Source organism: Mustela lutreola, chromosome X (assembly GCF_030435805.1).
Source record: "Mustela lutreola isolate mMusLut2 chromosome X, mMusLut2.pri, whole genome shotgun sequence".
Classification (NCBI taxonomy): Eukaryota; Metazoa; Chordata; class Mammalia; order Carnivora; family Mustelidae; genus Mustela; species Mustela lutreola.
This window is the reverse complement of record NC_081308.1, coordinates 94,756,644-94,780,224: the sequence shown is the minus strand read 5'-3', so window position 1 is coordinate 94,780,224 and position 23,581 is coordinate 94,756,644.

The window sequence follows — 23,581 nt, the reverse complement described above, 5'->3', positions numbered from 1 at the left end:
GCAGGGGGGTGGGGAAGCAGGCTCCCTGCTGAGCAGAGAGCCAGATGAGGATGCGGTGCTCGATCCCAGGACCCTGGGATCATGACCTGAACTGAAGGCAGAGGCTTTAACCCACTGAGCCACCCAGGCGCCCCTTTCTGAGCCCTTCTAATAGCATATTTTGAAATATCTTTAACAATACCATATTAGTGAAAAATAGCATATTACTATAGTTTACCATTTCCTTGAATATTAGTGAGATTGAACACATTTTCATATGTCTATTAACCATATGACCATTTGTAGTTCTTTTTTGAATAATCTGCTTTGTATGTCCACTTTTCTATTGGCCTTTTTATTATTGATTTGTAAAGACTCTTTACCTATTACCACACCATCTACCTGACATTATTATCTTTAGGAGGATGTTCTAGAGGCAGCCGAATTTGCTAAGTAACTGCCAGAGTTTGAGTTAGCTAATGCTGTCAAATATTTTTGGGAATTCTATGAATATCCTGCAATCATTTTGGTGCTATTAACCTCTGTTTCTGCACAAAAGTCAATTCTGTGTGCAAAAAATCGGGCTATGCCTTAGCCAAACAGATGACAGGAGTGCCTAGCAAGCAATATTGTTCAGTAGTCAATAGAGATTGGACTGTAATCTTGTCAGTGATTTAAAATAAAACGTAACAAAAAACTAAAAAAAAAAAATGTTTCCATAGGATTCTTTTCTTTCTGTGATTCAGAGTCAATAAACATTTGCTGAGTGAATAATGTACACTCTTTCTCACAATCCCCATCACTGATCTATTATGTAGGCATCTCCATTTTCATGTAAGGAATTTTAAGTCAGAGTGTTTCTGTGACATATGGTCATACTTAAAGCTAGTAGGTGGCAGAGATGGTCCTTGACTTGCCATCCTCAGCAAGAATAGACAAGACATGGAATGCTCTAGGCAGGCCTTATGTTCTGGTGCCACTTCAATTAAATACTGTAAAAATATTTGCTCAACATTTACTTAATGAGAGTAGGGAGAGACTGAGTTTCTATTAGTAAAAATGTATACCTTTTTCATTATGCTCAGAATATGTTCAACACATACACCTGTCATACTAATGGCTATTTATTGAGCATTGTGTGTCAGGCACAGTGCTAACCACTTTACATGCATTATCTCATTTAATCATAAAAGGGCACTGTCATCATCATCATCATCATCCCCATGAATATGTGAGGCCCAAAGAAGTGGAGTGACTCAGCCAAGGTCAACAGTAAATTGTGGCGCTAGGATTTAAGCCCAAGCAGGCTGACACCTGAGCCTATGAGCTTGAGCACAATGTTTTATTGTCTTCAACTATAGCAAAACTCCCAAGTCCACATTTTAATCTACTAATTTCTTCCATTTCTTCTGTTTTGTTTTGTCCCTCAAAATTTAATACAATGAAGGTAATTTACAGGGATACGGCTTTGAAATCACATTAAAAAGATTTTAGAGGGCGCCTGGGTGGCTCAGTGGGTTAAGCCACTGCCTTCGGCTCAGGTCATGATCTCAGGGTCCTGGGATCGAGTCCCGCATCGGGCTCTGCTCGACAGGGAGCCTGCTTCCCTCTCTCTCTCTCTCTCTGCCTTCCTCTCCATCTACTTGTGATTTCTCTCTGTCAAATAAATAAATTAAAAAAATTTAAAAAAAAAAGATTTTAGAATTTCCCTCATGTTTTTTCAATTTTCCTGCTAAGAAACCATTTCCTCCTTTCCTGTAGCTCCCATTCTGTCTTTAGTTTCCTCTTGCAGCTTTCCAAACCAGGCAATTTTCAGGGAGGTGTATGAAAGGATTTAAAATTTAGATAAGAGAATCAACCCCCTCATTCCTGATAAACAGTCCTGTGGCATGCACTATTTTGTTTCATAATCCTAGCTGCTTGTGGAGAGTTGCTCACTTGAAGCAACTCCCAGCTTGTTAATCTTACAGCTGGTGGCACACCCTTCAGCCTGCACGTGCTCATCGCAAAAAATGGTGTGGTTGGCACACCAGTGAGGACTGGCTTCTTTTTGCTTTTCATTTTTCACTCAAGGGCCCCAGCCTCCTTCATGAGAGAGGCAGCCAACTTCCATCCCACCAGTTACTTTGGGGAGCGCTGGCAGAAGCACAAGGCTAGTCGACACCACATTTATGATTTATCCCAGAGATTTGTAAATACCCCCTTTTAAATTGGCAGCCCAGGTTATTACCTGCTTGGCCCATGGCTTAAAATCTTCTTCTTCTCAGAAATCCTGTTTTTACAATGGGATACAGAACTCGAGAGTTGGGGAGGAAAGAGAGGGTATGGTTTGGAAACATTCATATTGGTTCAAATATTAAAAAGACCATTTTCTGAGTTTTGACTGATGCTACCGGGCATATGGATTGCAGAGAAAAACCCAGGTGGTGGGTTTCCTCACCCTGCTATTTGTAAACAGGTGAAACCTGATTATAATGAATGTCAGAGGGCAACGGTAGCCTGCAGGTTGAGTACCGAAGTTGACAGCTGTGTAATTACAATGGAGTTGTATTACAGGGCATTTTGTATGTATGGTTATAATGAAGTACGAATAATTTAGAAAAATGACTGATCGTGAACAGTGTCAGGCCATCTACAATCTGAACTTCACCTTTGTGTTAATTAAAGCAAAACCCTCTAACAGAACTGGAGATGAAAAGTAACAGCTGGTTCAAAGCCTACCCGCCCCCCCACACCCTGGTTTCTAGTCTGTCCATTCATGGTGCGTACTTCTGTGGAAAACTAAAAACTATCAATGGAATACTTCTGGGTTCAAGATCATACCTCTTCCTCCGCCCTCTGCCCTGCCAATTCTTCATGGGCACCAGTTTGCTTTGGGTCTTAATAAGATGTCACTGACTAGGATTGAGGGTTTCAACTCAAGTGCAGAGACTGGAGGAAGTTTTATGTCTTGATGCCCGAAAAAGACAATTCCCTTCAAAGACTGGTGAGAAATGCACAGTGATCGCATTTTGGAATTTCAAATGGAAGCACATAGTCTGGAAATGGAATAGAATATTTGAAATCAGAGCTGCCCCAGAAAACTTGGATAAATATAGCTATCATGTATTTTGAGCACTTACTATGTGCCAGGCATGGGGGAAAATACCTTCCATGTATATTATCTCATTTAATTCTTTCAGCAACCTTAAGAGGTAGGTCCTAGGATCCCCATCTCTGCAGAAGAGGATCCTGAGGCTCACTGGGGTTAAGATTACTTGCCCAAGGTCATATGGCAATTATATTGCAGGTCTGAGATTCAAATCCTGTTCTAACTCCAAAAACCTTTCTCTTGATCACCAAGGGACTCTGCCATTGTCTTGCATGTTTAATCTCCTTTTAAAAAAAATATTTTATTTATTTATTTGACAGAGAGAGAGAGAGAGCGCACGCGCACACAAGCAGGGGGACTGGCAGACAGAGGGAGAAGGAGAAGCAGGCTGCCCACAGAGTAGGGGGAGCCTGATGTGGGACTCAATCCCAGGACCCTGGGATCATGATCTGAGCCAAAGGCAGTCACTTAACCAAGTGAGCCACCCAGAAGCCCTTGGATGTTTAGTCTCTTAATTTCTTTGCAGAAGGGATTTAAATGTAGGACCCAAATAAGTATTTCCATCTATGTATGACTTGCACAATTTTTGCCACGTCCAAGGACAACATATATTACAGGAAGCATTTTTAAGCAGGCTCGCTTTCATTCTGTGGGGGTTGTGGAGGCAGTCTTCTCCACCTTACACTTATCCCCAAAAACCTACCTACCCAGGATCCCTTCTTGCCAGCCAGGTTGATCTCAGAAAAGTGAACTGCCATGACTCTACTACTTTAACCTCATCTTAAGCAATAGTAATCATGAACTCGTGAGTTGGATGTTAGATGCATTTTTAAATGCATATTAAAATAAGTAATGTTCGTCTGTCACCACCCTAGATTATCTCATGTCTCACCAGAGGAACATACACCACATATAGGAAAGCACTGATCTGGACGATCCTTAAGTGACCTTGACATCCATTGAAGCACTTGACCTCTAAAAATAGTGACACCTCTGCTTCACTGTCCTCCATTTTCGGAGAGATTTTTCATAGCTTTTCAAAACAGGGGCACTTCCAAGAGAACAAGATGCTCTTATTTCCACAACTGGTCTTGAACCTCCAGCTCAGGTGTCACATCCTTAGCAAACCTTTCTCTGACCACCCGATCTGAAGTAACTCCCTATAACATGACCCTGCCTTATATTCCTCTTAGTATTCATTGCTATTTGAAATCATCATGTCTGTTCATTGGCTTGTATGCTGCCAGTCTCCCTACCAAAGAGTATGTTCTGGGAGGTCCCCAACATTTAGCATAATGCCTGGCATATGGTAAATGTTCAAGGAGTATTTGTCAAATGAATGCACTCCGTGAAGCAGGGATTCTAAAGTTAGGAGTAGGGTCATGGTGCTGATCAAACAGGCAACAGAAGGAAAGCTAAACTTGGGGTGACGTAATTTATCCAACAAGGCAATGACCTGAGGAGGCATGAAACTATCTGCACTCATTCCTTCTTGAGCCCTTACTGTGTTCAGGACACTGTGCTAAGCTGTTACCTGAGGACTGGGTACTATCTCGCTCTGGGCTCTATGTCGTTGGTAATCCCAGTTCCACTGATGTAACTCATGCTTATGGAATGACTACTACATGTCAAGCACCATTCTATGCTGGGATACGTCAGTAAGCAGCATGAAGTTCTAACCCTCTAGAGAAGGTCAAATCAAGATCAGATACACACCCTTATATGGTTTTTCCCAGATGGTACGTCCTAGTGATACTTTACCTCTCTAGTAAAACCAGATCTTTGCCTTCAAAGTGGTCCTAGATTCAGCCACCCTGGCCCACTTACATTTGTAAGAGCTACCTTCCATTTACTGAGTATGCATTATGTCTCAGTCACTGTGCTGAGGACTTGCTATGCATTATATGATAGAATCTTTCCAATAACCCCATGAAGAAGGTACTCTTATTACCCCTATTTTACAGAGGAGGAAATCAAGGCTTTCTGAGATTGAAGGACTTGCCCAGTGACCTGTGGCAGTGATGTGTAGGGTGGATTCAAAGCTGGGCAGGATGCAATGCAATGACCCCTTCCCCTGCCCGAGTCACCATCCTTAACCCTGAGTGTGCTGTGGTGCTTTTTGTGAGTGATGTATGGCCTCCCTTCACTTAGGACATCTAGCCCTGAGATTCTGACCATCCAGACACCCTCCCATATAGGGTTTTCTTGAGGCACTGGCAATGAGATAGGTAGAAATATTTCAAGATCTGCCTGTGTGGTTCAGAACATGAACCAATATACATTGTGAAGGCATTGCGATGATTCCTCACACCCCAGGAATAACACCGACCCTCATTAAAGATCAAATTATTGAAGATATAGTTCAAGAGAAAAATGGCATATATCTGGACTTCTTTCATTCGAAAATGATAAAACACAAAGCAATTTTTAAAAAGCTGAGGGAAAAAACCCAGTGCATTTGTGGAGGAAATATTAAAACTATATCTCAATATAGGCAACTCAGATTAAGAGCATAAATATACTTCTGCCATCAGTTTTATCATCATCTGTCCTGTAGGTTCAATATAGAACTAAAAGCTTTAAAATATTTTGGTTTTACACTGATTCTACATTTTACCAAAATACGTTCATTTCTTTAGCACTTGTGCCAAGCCATTTGTCTTACTTTATTGCGTTTAGGTCTCATAAGATCTTTGTAAGGTAGAGGAGGGAAGGCATTATCTTAGTTTTATAAAAGTATAAATTTAAGGCACAAAGTGGACAAGTAAGTTATCAAGAATACCTAAATAGAATCGAAACAGTGAAATTTGTTTCACATTGCCCTGGTGCAAACATGTCACATTTTTTAAATATCCCTACAACAAATGGAATCTGCTCTGAGCCTTCCACTTTTCCAGCTGGCTAAAAAATTTACTCTCACTTGTGGTTTTTAGAGGCCCACCCTCTGCCAAGGTTGTTGAAAGCCCTAGCAAATCATGCAGACCAGAACTTTCAGGGCAGGCCCTCTGCCTTTTGTCCATACTGATATGTTTATCATGCAAATGCACAGGCCTCTTGTAGTAAGAGGTGTCAGCTGCTTTGTGCCCCCATTAGACATTGGTGAGGGGGTGTCTTTGCTGAGGTTGGCAGTCTCATGGCCTAGTATTCAGCCTCTCTTAAGTGCACCACATGGCCATTCTTCTTTAAGATTTTGTCTCTTCTTTAGGGTACTAAAAGGGAGCAAGGCTAGTCCTTGCTGCTCAAGGGAATCTGTCATAATTCCCACCTCCTCTCCAGTCTTGGACTTTTAGAACTTCTAGGTCAGATAGCTTCTCCCACCTCTACTCAGAAGTGCTCACCTCTTAACCCTCTGGGACAAGCTAGCAGCATACTTTCTCTCAGTGAGCCTTTTGAAATCAAAAGCTTCGGATTCAGACAATCTTCTAGGTACCTAGCAACTTCTGCTTTTGACCTTATAAAACAAAAGCTCCCAAGGCAAGGGAACAGAGAGACTTGGTCATGTTTTGATTTGGGGGAGGGAAAAAGACATACCACAGCTGAAACAAATTATTTAAAAAGCTCAATAAATAATCCTACCAAATACTTTGTTACAATTCCTATTGGTAGTTTTTTTTTTTAACTTTAAGCATATTATGTGTAAGTCAGCAGTCACCGTGGATCTACATTTTAGCAGTTGATTTCAATTCTGTACCTATTTATTAAACATGCACAACATTCTTACTACTAGACTATGTGTTACATGGCATATGTAAGAAGAAAAATGTATGGTGTTTGTTTGAGATGTGAGCAAATAAATCCACAGTGTGCTCTTTGACAATCTGTTGCTGGTAGCTTTCAGATCCCACTATCCAAGGAGTTAGAATTTTCTTTTCTAAAGATTATGCCATTCACAGAGAGCGTCTTCTTTTTCTTCATTACCTTTTTGCATTCACTTGAGAAATATTATATGCTAGTCATGGGGCCAGGTATATAAAGAGATGGATGGCACTGTCCTTGCCCTCAAGAAGTATAAACTCTGTGGAGGAGGAGAATAGACCTATACTCTCAGAGTAGCTTCATAGAGGAGACTATATATATAATTTAAGACATAAAGGATGAATTGGAGTTTGCTAGAGGAGGAGTTGGGGAGGAAAATTCCAGAAAGAAGTAACAACATGGGCAAAGAAGGGAAAACATTTCCCTAAAACAAAAAATAGGGAAGTGAAAGAACATAGCTGTCAACAATCTGACTGATGTACAAAGTCTGAGGGTGGGGGACAACATTGAAAGAAAAGGCCCGGGAGCTAGTCTGGGGTGTGATTGAAAATGTTCTTAGATGCAATGCTGAAGAATTTGGGACTCTTCTTAAAGGTAATGAGAAATGAGCCAAAGGTGCAAGTAGGGAAGTGACAAAACCAGAACAGCGTTTTTTATTTTATTTTATTTTATTTTATTTGAGAGAGAGAGACAGAGAGAGAGAGAGAATGAGCAGGGGGAGGGGCAGAGGGAGAGAAAGGGAGAAACAGACCCTCCACTGAGCAGGAACCCTGACGCGGGGCTAAATCCTAGGACCCAGAGATTATGACCTGAGCTGAAGGCAAATGCCTAACAAGCTGAGCCACCCAGGCGCTCCAAGAACAACATTTTTAAATTTGCCATTTTTGTGGCAGAAGTGCTAAGGATGGACTGGAGAAGGGTGCCACTAGATACAGAGAGAGTAATCAAGTGGCTCTTGGTGAGAGTTGATGAAGTAAGATGATAGAAGTCCGAATGGATTTGAGGTAATATTGACGAACTAAGTGTAAGAGGTGAGAGATGACTCCCAGGCCCAGGTAATCAGGTAGATGGAGATGACATTAAGTAAAATCGAAAATACCCAAGAGGGCCAAGGTTGCGTACAATGAGTCCTGTTTTAGATATGTTGGATTTCAGGTATCTTTGTGATATCCAGGTGAAACTATCTAATAAGCCAATTGAAAAATCAGCCAGCAGCTTGTTTAGAGAAATCAGGGTTGGTGTTTGAGACTTAGGAGTCATCAGAACACAGGTGTTGAATAGCCTTATGACAGCAAGTGTAAAGCAAAAGAAAAAGGTGAGAATAAGGACTTGAGGGACAGGTAGTTGGAGTAAGACAAGATCCCAAAAAAGACTGAGAGGAGCAGCAATCCGATGAGGGCTGGAAGAGAAAGGGGGCGTGGAAGACACGAGAGGTCCTGAAAGGAAGGGGTGGTCATGTGTCACAAATGAAGACTAGAGGTCAGATATGGCAAGGATTGGAGTGGCCACTATGAACTGGGCAACTTGGATTTCCCTGGTAGCTTTTGTTGGAGCAGTATGGGCGGGGGCATAAGCGAAACTGCTGCACTTTGATGGCATAAGAGGAGCTAAGGGAGAGGAAAATAGCGTCTGGGGCTCATTCTGTCCAGAAGCCTGGCAGTAACTGGAAAACGAGAAATCAGACGGCAGCACAGTAGGCTAAGTGAAGAGAAAGGCTGTTTAAGGTGGGAGAATGCCTATGGAGAGTAAGGGGGAAGCTCTGAGAGAGGAGAGGGCTAATGCATGGACTTGAGTCTCGGACAAGTCAGGGGAGGATGAGTTCTGGTCCAGTACTTCTCTGTTATCTGTTATCTGTGATGAAGGATCAGCTTTTTAAATTGCCAGTCCGTCGCAGGCTGATACTTCTGTAAAATACAATAAAAATTACTAGGAAAATGTAGTTAAAAATCACTCAAAATACAAGCCCCGTTTTTCATTATTAAGTCCAATGAACACACAATTATTTTATTAAATTGCTATAAAGGTCTCTAAATTCCTACTCTCCATTTCAGTGCTTATGTTGTTGTGGATCTGTATCAAACAGCTTGAGGACTGGAAGGGGTCACCACCATACTGTGTGTAGCACTATTTGAGACCGTAGGACCTAGAAAGGAGGCCAGAAAGAACTCTCCTTCCAAGAGAGAGGAAGGAAGCAAGAAAGTATAGGAGATGAGAGGGGTGCCTGGGTGGCGCAGTGGGTTAAGTGCCTGCCTTTGGCTCAGGTCTTGATCCAGGGGTCCTGGGGTCAAGTCCAATATGGGGCTCCCTGTTGTTCAGTGGGGAGCCTACTTCTCCATCTTCCTCTGCCCCTCCCTGCCCCCACTCATGTTCTCACTCACTCTGCTCTCTCTCAAAGAAAGAAACAAATTTAAGAATCTTTAAAATAAAAATTAGGAGGTTAGAGAGAACACTTAGGAATGGAATGAAAGAGAGTTGAGGGAATGCCCACCTGCGAGTCATTTTTTTTTTAAGTGAAGGAGCAAACCTGACCTTTGAGAATGAGTAAAGAATGAAGCGGATGGGGTGGGAGGATTGGAGGAGTGTAGTAATGGGTTGAAACAGCTGCTGTGGGAAATGAGAAATGGAACTGAATAAAGATGAATAAAAGAGTTGTAAAAGCAATAGAGACCCGGCCCAGCTGAGGCTGGAAATCATAAATTTGTTATGGAGCCAGCCAATGGGTTCAATTTTGTGATTTTTCCCTAGTAGTTTCGCAGCCTCAGAGCAGGAATGGAGAAACATATGGTAGGGTTCTGGTAATACGGTGGGTTATGTGTGCAAACTGACTCTCCCACAGAAAACAAATAAAAATGCTGGATAAAATGCAACAAACATCCTCAAGGTATCAAAGAGCTGGGAAGGTAGTAAGGGATTATAAGTCCAGATGGTAGGGAAGGCAGACTGATGTAGTCATTTCTTTGAAAAAATTTGCTGAATTTAATTTAAACTTTAGAGAGGGATACCTGGGTGACTCAGTTAGTTAAGCGTCTGCCTTGGGCTCAGGTCTGATCCCAGGGTCCTGGAATCGAGTCCCACATCAGGCTGCTTGCTCAGCAGGGAGTTTGCTTCTCCCTCTGCCTGCTGCTCCTCCTGTTTGTCTCTCTCTCTGATAAATAAATAAAATCTTAAAAAAATAAGCTTCAGAAAATAAGTCATCAGTGAGGTGAAACAAAGCCACGGGCCTGCCCAAGGTGGGGTTTCCTCCCCAGGTAAAACTGTTACCTGGACAAACTGGTAACACTGTTACCCAGATAAAACTGTTACCTCCCTAACAAGGAGCTGAACTATCAGTGTATTTATGAAGCAGGAATAACTCCCTACACATCCGTAAGGAAACTTTGAGGAGCAGTTTTGCTGTTGAGTTTTGTTGAGGAGCAGTCAAGTTTCCATAAGGAAACTTTTGAGGAAAGCAGCTTTGGAACTGAGTGGAGGGGGAGGCACCTGCCCGGAGAGGTTTAAATACAATCTCATCTAATAAAGATTTGCAGTCGAAATTCACATTACCCAGGTGCTCCAAAATACCTTAAGCTCTGAATTTAGTTTAAAGTAGATCCAGACTGGTCCTGCCAGCAGGCACCTGGCAGAATGCAAATCCTCTCTGCAGGAAGCCACCTCCTCCTAAACCTCAAAATATTCTCACAAATAATTTTTCAAAGTAATGAGCAGATCTTAGTTAAAAATCACTAAGCGCACAACAAAAGAAGACACCATACGTAAGACAAATAGAAAGTTCAAATGAGACAGATTTGAAGCCAAGTATATATGTAATTACATTTAAATACAAATCGACTAAATGCTTATGTTAAGAGATAGCCAGACTAAATTTAAAAAGTCTCACCATATGGCGCTTACAATAGTTACATTTACAACATAAAGATACAGAAGATTGACAGTAAAAGGATGGGAAAAGAGGTTTTACACAAATACTAACCAAAGAAAGCTGGTACTGCTATGTGAGTATCAGACAAAATAGCTTTTGAGGCAAAAAAGCACTACTAAAGATACAGAGGACCATTTCTTTTTTATAAAAATACAACCCATCAGGAAGATATAAAAATGTTAAATTGGCAAGAACGTGATAGTAGCCTTAAAATAAATAAAGCATAGTTTGGCTATTGTGGACATTGCTGCTATAAACATTCGGGTGCACGTGCCCCTTCGGATCACTACATTTGTATCGTTAGGGTAAATACCCAGATGTCCATCAACAGATGAATGGATAAAGAAGATGTGATATATATATATATATATATATATATATATATATATATACACAATGGAATACTATGCAGCCATCAAAAGAAATGAAATCTTGCCATTTGTGACGACATGGATGGAACTAGAGGGTATTATGCTTAGTGAAATAAGTCAATCGGAGAAAGACAACTATCATATGATCTCCCTGATATGAGGAAGTGGAGATGCAACATGGGGGGTTTGGGGAGTAGGAAAAGAATATATGAAACAAGATGGGATTGGGAGGGAGACAAACCATAAGTGACTCTTAATCTCACAAAACAAACTGAGGGTTGCTGGAGGGAGGGGGCTGGGAGAGGGGGGTGGGGTTATGGACATTGGGGAGGGTATGTGCTATGGTGAGTGCTGTGAAGCGTGTAAACCTGGCGATTCACAGACCTGTACCCCTGGGGATAAAAATACATTATATGTTTATAAAAAAATAAAAATAATTTTTAAAATAAATAAATACATAAATAAAGCAAAAATCAACAAAACTATAAGAACCAGATAAGTCTATAATCAAAATGGGAGATTCTAACACACCTCTCCCAATAATTGATAGAAGAGAGAAAATCAATAAGTAACCAGTATATTTACATAACACAATTAACAAAATTGATCTAATAATAATGTATAGAACATAGAACTCAACAATTGCAGAATACATATTCCTTTTAACCCACATAGCACATTCACCAAAATTGACCATATACTGGATTATAAAGATTGAAAGAATAAAAATGACATTTTATGACTGAAGTGCAATGAAGCCATAAATCAACAAAATGAGAACCAGAAAAACCACAAATGTCTGAAAATTTAAAAACATACTTTTATATAAGCCATGGGTCAAAGAAGAAATCACATTGGAAATTATAAGATATTTTGAACTGAACCAAAATGAAAATCCTACTTACCAAAACCTGTGCGATGCAACTAAAGCAACCCTTATAGGAAAAGCTATAGCCTAAAATACTTACATTTGAAAAGAAATAAAGGCTACAAGTGAAAGAGCTAGGTATCCATCTCAAGGAGGTAGAAAAAGAACAACAAAATAAACCCAAGGAAAAGAGAGGGGGGGGGGAAGCTTATACCATGAAGTTGATCCAGGATTAGAGGTTGGCAGAACAAATGTGGTTGAAGGCACATGGGGTTGAAGGCACTGAGTATGAGGAAATTGAGGAATCTAGTGAAAGTCTGGCCAAAATTATTGGTAACTGGAATCAGTGTGAGCAGGAAAGAAGGTGAAGTGGAGGTGGGGTAAGTGAGGGGATGTAGGGAAGATTGGAGACTAGAAATGGGTCCAGTGACATGAGGTCACAAAGACATGAGATCACAAAGCACTTAAGTGGGAGTAAGGGAGTGAGAGGTGATTGCATAGGAGTTTCTGACTAACATGGAGATTTAAAGCTAAAGATTTCCTATGTAAAATAGTTGTAAATGAAGGAAATATTCCACATGTGGCCATGGAAGTTGGGTTGCTGAAATGAGGTGAAGTACTCTTAATTATCTATTTGTAAGTCTTTCTCTTACTCTGCCTGATTTGAAAACCTTACAGGACAGGAAACTACTCATCATTCCATCCCTATTATGGGGTTTGGCACAAAGTGGATTGGATCCTCAATAAATACTTGTCTATCCTAACTAATAGAGACACTACTCCAAATATTTTACACACGTACTTTTCTTTTGTCCTTAGAAGAACTCTATGAGGTGTGTCCTAATATGCAATTTAAGAGAGAGGGAAAGTGAGGTTCAGAAATTTGCTCAAAGTGTTACAAGAAATGAACGGGTGATGTGCTAAAGACCTGGGAGTAGATTTTTACTATGGCCCCGGACAAGCTATGCCCAAAGCAATCACTAGGCCCTTTTGTGATTCTGGAGAGCAAAATTTTGCTGAAGAAGTAAAAACATCACAATATCAAAATTTTCACTGGAACCCCATCACTGGTTTATAAAATGCATGCCCTCCTCTTTGCCTCTCAACTGTCTACTTCTCATCCCTCTTCAAATGCCAACAAAATCCAGACATTTTATTGCCTGTCTTCTCTCTGTGCTCACCATTTCCAACCAGCTCATTCCTCTCTCTTCTCTGCCCGATCCTATATTATCAATCTCCCTATTTATGAGACAAAAGAATAATATTTGAAAGAATAATAATTGATGCTTTGAGATCTCATGATTTGTGCTTTTCAAGATAGAAGTGTGTCTGGGTTAATTCATCCAGCTAAGAATTGCTTATATGTGTACCTCACTGAAAATGTTGTAATGATGACCACCAACGAAATATTGCCACTAATGATAATAACAGCAAGTATTTATTGTACCTCTAGAAACTATCAATAATTTTTTAAAAGCCCTCCTTTGACCCAACTTTCCTCTCCAGCCATCCCCTCATTTTTGTTTCTCTTTGGAGCCAAATGTTTCAACAGAGCTGTCTGTATACACTACCTGCAGTTCCTCACCTCCCTATTCACCTTTCAACCCACTTTAGTCTGGCTTCTGGCCCTTTTGCTCCAAGAAACAACTCCTGTTATTGCAACAGGCAACCTCCATGTTGCCAAATCCAATAGACACTTCTCTATCCTTACTTGAACTTCCTGCCGCCTTTGACAGTTAACAATTCCCTTCATCTTAAAACATTTTCTTCTTTGGGTATTGGTATGTAACATGCTGGCTTTCCCACTACCTCACTGATGGCTCCTGTTTAGTCTCCTTTGCAAACGTCTAATATTGTGAAACTTCAGGACTTGACCCTGGGTCTTCTTTTTTTCTTTATATTCCTTTGTTTAGTCATCTCATCCAGACACAGCTTCTAATTCCGTCTATATGCAGATAATTCTCAAATTTATTTCTCTAGTCAACACACTCATCTGAGCTCATAACATGCACATTTGACCATTTATTTGACATCTCCATTTGCATATTTAACAGATACCTTAAACTTCTTGTGCCACAAACTCTTGATACCTCCTCCAACCAGCTTCTGTCCCTACCATCTCCATCTCAATATGTCACAGGACTTACTCAGCTCCTTAAGAAATCTAGGCATCATCCATAATTCCTTTCTTTACCTCACCTCAATAACATATCTGTATTAGCCTTATTAACTCTACCTCTAAAATTTATGTAGAATACCTCCCTTCATTTCATCTTAACTATAACCACTTAGGACCAGTGGGCCTATTCTGGATTATGGATGTTTCTTGACTGGTCTCCTTACATCCTCTCTGTTTTCCTTGAATACATTCTCCACATAAGCAGCAAAATTGATACTGAATCCTTCAATGGCTTTTCTTTTGGTTTTTTGCATAAAAGCAAATTCAAATTCTTTACTATGGCTTTGCATGATCCCTGTTCACACCTCAGTAAGTAAAGAGACTTGAACAACAGTATGCACCAACTAAACCTAACATACATCAATAGAGCATTCCATTCAATAACATCAGAAAACATAATCTTCTCAAGTACATATGGAACTTTCTCCAACACAGACCATATGCTAAACCATAAAACAAGCCTCAAGCGTTTAAAATGACCTAAATCACACAAAGTATATTCTCTAGCACAAAAGAATAGAATTAGAAATAAAGAGATTTGGGAAATTCATAAATATGTGGAAATAACATATTCCCAAATAACCTATGGGGCAAAGGAAAAAAAAGGGGGAAGTTAGAAAATATGTTGAGATAAAGGTGGGGCACCTGGGTGGCTCAGTCAGTTAAGCATCTGCCTTTGGCTCAGGTCATAATCCCAGGTTCCTATTATCAAGCACTACATGGGGCTCCCTGCTCCTCAGAGAGTCTGCTTCTCCCTTTTTTCCTCCCTCTGCTCATGCTCTTGTGCTCTGTCTTTCAAATAAATAGATAAATAAATAAATTCTTTTTTAAAAGATTTTATTTATTTATTTGACAGAGAGAGCTCACAAGTAGACAGAGAGGCAGGCAGAAGCGCGGGGGGAAGCAGGCTCCCTGATGACAATGTGGGGCTTGATCCCAGGACCCTGGGATCATGACCTGAGCCGAAAGCAGAGGTTTTAACCCACTGAGCCACCCAGGTGCCCCTAAATAAATTCTTTAAAAAAGAAAATGTTTTGAGATTAATGAAAGCAAAGTCACAACATACCAAATCTCATGTAATATGGCTAAAGCAGTGCTTACAGGGAACTATAGAGCTATAAGACCTTTATTAGAAAAGAAGAAACATCTCAAATCTACCTAACCTTCAACCTTAAGAACCTAGAAGAGAAAAGACATCCAAACATGAGCAAAAGACAGCAGAATAAGAAATAAAGAACAATGGATCTACAAATACAACTAGAAAACAACTAACAAAATGGCAGCAGGAAGTCCTTATCTATCAAGAATTAAATGTAAATGGATTAAATTTCCCAATAAAAAGACATAGAATGGTCAAATGGATTAAAAACAAAACAAGATCCAACAATATGCTATAAGAAACTATAAGTTATATTTATCTAACCTTATATATTCTTATATTTAAAGAATATAAACTTTAGCCTTAAAGACACACATTGACTGGGAGTGAAGGGATAGAAAAAGTCATTTCCAGCAAATGGTAACCAAAAGAATAAAAGCAGAGCTGGTTATATTTGTATCATGCTAAATAGATTTTAAGAACACAAAGGATATCATATAATGATAAAGGGGTCAATTCATCAAGAAGCTATAACACTTGTAAAAATTTATGCACCCAATGTCAGAGCACCTAAATATATAAAGCAAAATTTAACAGAGCTAAAAGGAGAAATAAACAGTAATACAATAATAATTGAGGACTTTATACACTTCTCTCAACCATGTATAGATCATCCAGACAGAGAATCAATAAGGAAACTGTTTATTTGAATAGCACTATAGACCTGAACCCAACAGACATATACAGATCATTCTATCCAGATACAGTAAACTTTAAATTCTTCTAAGTGCACGTGGAATATTTTCTAAGAAACTAGAACAGAAGAGCAAATAAAACCCAAGCAAAACCTAAGCAAACATAAGAAAGAAAATAAAGATTAGAACACAGACAAATGAAATGGAAAATTTTTAAAAATTTTGAGAAAATTAACTAAACAAAAGTTGACTCTTTGAAAAGGCCAGCAAAACCAACAAGCTTTCCATAGACTGACTAAGAAAAAAAGAAGATTCAAATTATTAAAATAAAAAATGAAAGCAGGGACATCAATACAGACCTTATGGAAATAGAAAGGATTAGAATAGAATATTATGAACAATTTTATCTAAAAAATTAGGAGCCTAGATGAAATGGAGAAATTCCTAGAAACACAGAAACTATCAAAACTGACTTAAAAAGAAATTGAAAATCTTAATATGCATATAGCAAATAATAAGACTGTGTCAATGAAACAAGTTAACAAATCAATACCAATTCCTCTCAAACTCACCCAAAATTTAGAAGAAGAAAGAAACTTCCTGGCTCATTCTATGAGGCCAGTATTATCCTGATAACAAAGCCAGACAAAGCCATCAGAGTAAAACTCAGACCAATATTTCTTATGAATATATAAATGCAAAAATCCTCAAGAAAATACTAGTAAATTGACCCAGCAGCATAAAAAGGGGCTATACACTAGGATCAAATAGTGTATAGTATTGGTTTAACATTCAAAAATCAATTAATGTAATACACCATATTAACAGAAAAAAGGACAAAACCCACATGGTCTTTTCATTAGACACAGAAAAGTATTAGACCAAATTTAACCTCTCAGGATAAAAAGACATTCAACAAACTAGAAATAGAAGGAAACTTCCTCAGTCTAACAAAGAATATCTATAAAACCCCATAGCTAACATCATTCTTGATGGTGAAGACTGAAAACTTTCTTCCTAAGATCAGAAACAAGAGAGATGTTTGTTCTCACCAATTCTTTTTGACATTGTACTGGAGGTTTTTGCCAAAGCAATTAAGTAGGATAAAAGTGGGGGGACATATCCAGATTAGAAAGGAAGAAGTAAAAATATCTGTTTTCTGATGACATAATCTTGTTTATAGAAAATCCTAGGGAATCCAAGAAAAATAAACTAGTTCAGCTAGGTTGTAGGAAATAAGGTCAATGTGTAAAAAATCAGTGTATATATAAAAATCAGTTGTGTTTCTGTACAATGAATAATCCAAAACTGAAATCAACAAAACAATTCCATCTAGTGTAACATCAAAAAGCATAAAATACTTAGGAATAAATTTTACAAAATTTAACAAAAAAAATGCAAAATTTTACTCTGAAAACAATAAAATATTATTGAAAGAATAAAGAAGAACATAATAAATGGGAGGAGATCTTATGTTCATGGACTAAAAGCCTTAATATTGTTAAGGTGTTGCTATTCTTCAAATTTCTCTATATTCAGTGAAATCTCTATTAAAATTCTACCTGGCAGCTTTTCAGAAATTGACAATATGATCCTGAAGTTAACATGGAAATATGAATGTCCCAGAACATCCAAAATATTTTGAAAGAGAAGGACAAATTTAGATGGATCATACTTCCCAGTTTCAAAATGTATTACCAAGTTACAGTAATCAAGATGGTGTAGTATTGGCACAAGGATAGACATATAGATTAATAGAGTAGAATTTAGGGTCCAGATATAAATCCTTTTATTGGTTTTTTATTGATTTTTGACAAGGATACCAAAACCTTCAACAGGGAAGGAGGAGTCTTTTCAAGAAATGTTGCTGGGATGACTGGATATCCATGTAAGAGAATAAATTTAGACCCCTTCCTCACAATATATACAAAAGCTAACTCAGGATGGATCAAGGACCAAAATACATGAGCTAAAACTGTGGAAATCTTAAAAGGTAACAGGTGAAAATTTTCATGACCATGTGGTAGTGGTTTCCTTGATATAATATGAAAAGTATGAGAAATAAATGATAAATTGGATTATATCAAAATTAAAAACTTTTTTTGTGTTTCAAAAGACAGCATTAAGAAAGTGAAAAAGACAACCCACAGAATGGAAGAAAATATTTGAAAAATGACAGGTCCAATAATGGATTGTTATCTAAAATATGAAAAGAATACTTAAAATTCAATAATAAGATAACTCAATTTAAAAATGGGAAAAGGGGGGCACCTGGGTGGCTCAGTGGTTTAAAGCCTCTGCCTTCAGCTCAGGTCATGATCCCAGAGTCCTGGGATCAAGCCCCACATTGGGCTCTCTGCTAGGCAGGGAGCCTGCTTCCCTTCCTTTCTCTGCCTCTCTCTGCCTACTTGTGATCTCTCTCTATCTGTCAAATAAATAAATAAATAAGATATTTAAAAAATAAATTAAAAAATGGGCAAAGGATTTTATTTTTTATTTTTTATTTTTTTTATTAATTTTTTTTAAAGATTTTATTTATTTATTTGACAGAGAGAGATCACAAGTAGGCAGAGAGGCAGGCAGAGAGAGAGAGGAGGAAGCAGGCTCCCTGCTGAGCAGAGAGCCCGATGCGGGACTCGATCCCAGGACCCTGAGATCATGACCTGAGCCGAAGGCAGCGGCTTAACCCACTGAGCCACCCAGGCGCCCTGGGCAAAGGATTTTTAAAAATATTTTTCAAAAAAAGATACAGAAATGGTCAATAAATACATGAAAAGATGTTCAACATTGTTAGTCATTAGAGAAATGCAAATCAGGACACTGAGGGACACCTGGCTGGCTCAGCTTGTGGGGCACATTCCTCTTGATCTCAGGGTCATGCGTTTGAACCCCATGTTGGGTGTAGCGATTACTTAAAAATAAATAAAATATTTAAAAAAATAAAATCTTAAAAAAAAACTATATTGAGGTTCCACTTCATACTCACTAGGATGGCTACAATAACATGTGTTTTAAAAAGATAACTAGTCTTGGCAAGGATGTGGACAAATTGGAAGCCTCATACACTGCACGTGAGATTTTAAAATGGTGCAGACAGTTTGGAAACAGTCTGGCAATTCATGGAGTCACCATAACCCAGCGCTCCCACCACTAGGTATACATACATTCATACACACACACACACACACACACACACACACATATATACACACACATATATATGACATATAAATATATACACACAAGAGAAACGAGAACACACATCCACACAAAAACTCAGAGACCAGTGTTCACTGCAGCAGTATTCATGATAACCAAAAAGTAGAAACAACTAAAATGTCAAAGGATGAATGAATAAACAAAATGTAGTATATCCATACAGTGGAATATTATTCAGCCATAAAGAAGAATGACATACTGATAGATGCTGTGCCAAGGAGGAACCTTGAAAATATTATGCTGTGTAAAATAAGGCAGCCACAAAAGGACAGATACTGTACAACTCCATTTATATTAAATGTCCAGAACATGCAAATCTAAAAGAACAGAAAGTAGACTGTTGGCTTCCAGGGACTGGGGTGGGGGGAGGAAATGGAAAGTGACTGCTAACGAGGATGGAGTTTTTCTGGGGGATGAAATTGTTCCAGTAAGTAAATAAGAAGAGAGGGCTGTGTACCTGACACAAGCACTGTGCATTGTCCTTGCTGAAAGATTAAACCATAAATTATGGACATTTAAGCCACGGGTAGAGTGAAGCACAATGAGCTACACTTTAGCCAGGAAGTCATGGGACTCTGATCTGACTCCTCGTCACTGCCATGAGTGAGTCTGAACTTTAAATCAGATATTTGCATAGAAGGGACTTTGATTTAGAACATATTTTTATATTTTAATTGACAACATTACTCCTCATTTGTCTATAACTGTGCCGCCAGGTAACTAGCATATGTGTTCCAGAACATGAGGTGAGCAGTTATAGAAAAATAACTATATGTCCATAATTAAATTCAGAGGTGGGGCACAGTTGTGGTATATACATTTTCATGCCTCATGATATGCCTAGAGAAGAGGAGATGAAGTCTTTAAGGAAGAGAGAAAAGAGAAAAAGAGCCAAGCAGAGTAGCTGAACTACAGTAGACACTTTCACGTTTTATTTGCACATGACCCGTCTTACTGAATGAGTAATACTCTTTTTGATCATCTTTTCCTGAAAAAGCTTCCCTTTCCAAGCTATAAGTAGTAAGTTTTGTTAATTCTTCCACATTTGGTGTAGCTATTAGCATACCTAAATCTCATTAAGGAGTTTATGTAACTTTGTCTCAAGGAAATAGCGAGCACAACAACATTCAATTAGTCTGCACTCCAGTTGACCGTGGAATATATAAATGAAACAAGTAGAAAACAGTCCAAAGTAGATCCTAGTCCTTTGGCTCATTAAAGTATTGTTCATGAGATAAAGAAAGGACCCAGGAGGGAAGATCTGTTTTGTCATGAAGAAAACAAAATGTGGATCATCAATCTGAATTGAAAAGTAGGTAAAGAATCTCAGTATTTATTTGCATATTAATTCCACTATAAATCACCACCTCCACTACTACAACCGTGTGTTATATGTGTACAAGGTTAGATCAAAGTGGTAGCTAATCATACTACATTTTGCAGTTGTTCAAGGATGACAGTTGAGAAAGTTTGATGACAGAGGATAAAAATAACACTTGTTTGGGCATAAATGGAAGTTTTTTTTTTTTTTTCATTAAACTATGTGCACATTCTTCATCCCACCCACACCCCGGGAAACCTAAGAAAATAATTTTGCAACGTTAACAAGTTTTCACTACCTGATCGAATTACAAAAAGTCTCTTTGTTTCCGAAATAAAAAAATAACTCTATTTGTAAACCTGTGGATACAGTGAGGTAATGATAAAATAATCAGTAACTATTGGGTTAAATTCAATTTCGAGTTTTACCACAGAGCGAATAATGTGCATAACCTTTGTTCAAGCAGTTTTTCACAGTTGTATAACAAAACATTTGACAAGAGTTAGTTAATAGCCATTCAGAGGCAGATGCAGAAGCAGAAATGCTTATAGCTTGAATGTGCTATGTTGACAAAGAGAGATGGCCTATTTATTTTTTATTTTTTTTATTTAAAAGAGACATGGAATCTTTACCTCCCAGCTTGACAGTTGGTTACAAAAAACAGAAGACACCTTAACGTTTCCTCTGGAGGGTATTATCACTTCATTCCAGTGTCAGCGGTGGGTAGGGGCACATGTGCTCTATCACACTTTGACCTTTATACTTCAAGTCAAAAGAATGCTGAGCAAGGTCAGTTTTCCCATCTAGTGTACACTATGCTTAGATGTAAAAACAAACAAACAAGCAAACAACAAAGCAACTGAAAACCCATTTCTAGAATTTGATCTGTGGATTTCATTTGTATTTGAATGAAATATGTTTATTTCTATCCTGGTGACTTTGCAAGAAAACCAGGCCAGGAGAGGCATTTCCTCAAAGGCTAAAAGGAGGCATTACCACCACCCTATTACTTGCCAGAGGATTTGGAAAGCATGTTGAGGCTCAAGGTTAGTATGGGAGATGAGCCAGGCTCAGGAGAAGTTAACACAGAGAAAAAGGTTAATGTTGTTTTTTCTTTTTTTCCTGTTCTTAGCCAGCCAATACAACAAAGTGCTTTATATCGTAACTCCTAGTAGTCAAGTAACGGTGTATTTTCTGCAACAATCATTGTTTGGGTTTGTCTATTTTCTTTATGCTTGTGAGGCTTGAAATTGGCATTTAAAATCCTTGGGGTAAAAGCTATTTTTGTAATTCAGCTGGGATGTCCTTGTCTCAGGGTTTCCCATTGCATCAGTCCCTTAGCCTGGTACGATAGCCATGATAGTGCTGTGTCTTTTAGATGATGTGCAGAAATAAGGACATGATTATGGTGCTTATTAAAGATTCCTTGCTATTTTCACAAGAGTAGGGGCGTTAGACTCTTGTCTACTGGCCAAATTCTAAATTGGGAGATTACATTCTGCTTTCCTAAATTCCCCCAGCAGAAGCAGCCATCCGTGGTATCCTACTTTGTTTCCTTTGCTAGACATTGAATGGCATTGGTTTTCTACTCCAGAAGTGTTCACTTCTTAGTGGAATGGTGAGTAAATCAGTACCTATCGTCTGATATAGTATCTGACCCAGTTACAAACAAATTAAAAGGTAGGCATGATAGTTTGAGTACAAAACAAAACAAAAACACCCTAACAGTGTATCAGTTGTTGTGGAGCACTTAAAACAAAACAAAACAAAACAAAACAAAACAATCTGCTTTCTCTTCTGCAACATAGACCCCCAAAATTAATGCTTTTTAAAAACTCCATTAGGAGTGGACAGTGAATTGTTATTTGCCTCAAACAGGAAGATAGTTCTAACAGTGACCATGAGGTTTGAGAGCATGAGAGGATGAGATCGTGTATCACAAACCAGTTAACCCTTCTCTTTTGTCGTTGGGCTGCATTGAACCATTCTTGACAGCTGATCTACTTTATAAAATCTCCTTTTAAGGAGGTTTTTCATCTTAACATTTAGTGTTTCTCCATCTTTCCCTAACAATGACGTTGTTATTTTTGTTTAACCTCCATCCCACCCACTGTAGTTTTAATGTCCCTATCTTCTATCCATTGCTAACCTTGCTATGACGTAGTGGTATTGCGAGGCATGGTTTTTGAAATCAGCCATTTAATGCCTTGCTCTAACACTTTCTAGGTGTGTGATGTTGGGCAAGTTACTTCTGAGGTTCAATTTCCTCATCTGTAAATGAGCAACCTCAGAGGGTTATTTTGAAGGTCAAATGAGGTAATATATTATTTTGAGGGGTCGTGGGGTAAGGCAAGGCATAGTACTCGGCACCTGAAAAGGCCTCGATAAATAGTAGATATTTATTGGATTGTGTACACGGATCTGACTTAATTCATAAACTCTTTGAGAGTGGGAAGCATATTTCCTATTTCGACATAAGCACAGTGTCATGCGCATAGGATGGTGCACAGGCTTAATATTTATTGCACGAATAAACCTTTTTTTCCTCCTGAGTGGAATGAACAGCCCTCAGCTATTTGCAAATCCCACACATTTGGCTCAAAGGTGACAAAAATCAATCAATCCTCTGATACCTCCAAAACTACAGACACCTGCCTTTGTCTACATGTTTTGGTACGGTGTACACAATGCAAATAACTCACACTTTCTGTTTCTGTCAGGTTAATTTCTATGAATGTTAACACTTGATTTGTCTTAGGTGCCCAGAATGGGACTGACTCAATCACACGCCTCCTCATTCATTCAAGCATTCTTTGATTGAGAAATTTTTTAAATGAATACTAAGAACTATCTAATTATATACCTGAACAAAACCTTTCAACTTGTGACTAAGTGCACCACCTGCCCTATTTACCTGTAAGATCTGTGCTGACTACAGATATATTTCTAATGGCTTTGCTCCCCAGGCAAAAACAAACAAACAAACAAACAAAACCACCCAAAACAAAATCCCAAACAAACAAGACAATAACCTACCACAGCAAGTTTCAGAGCACTATCAACATCTTTGAACTAGGGAGGTGT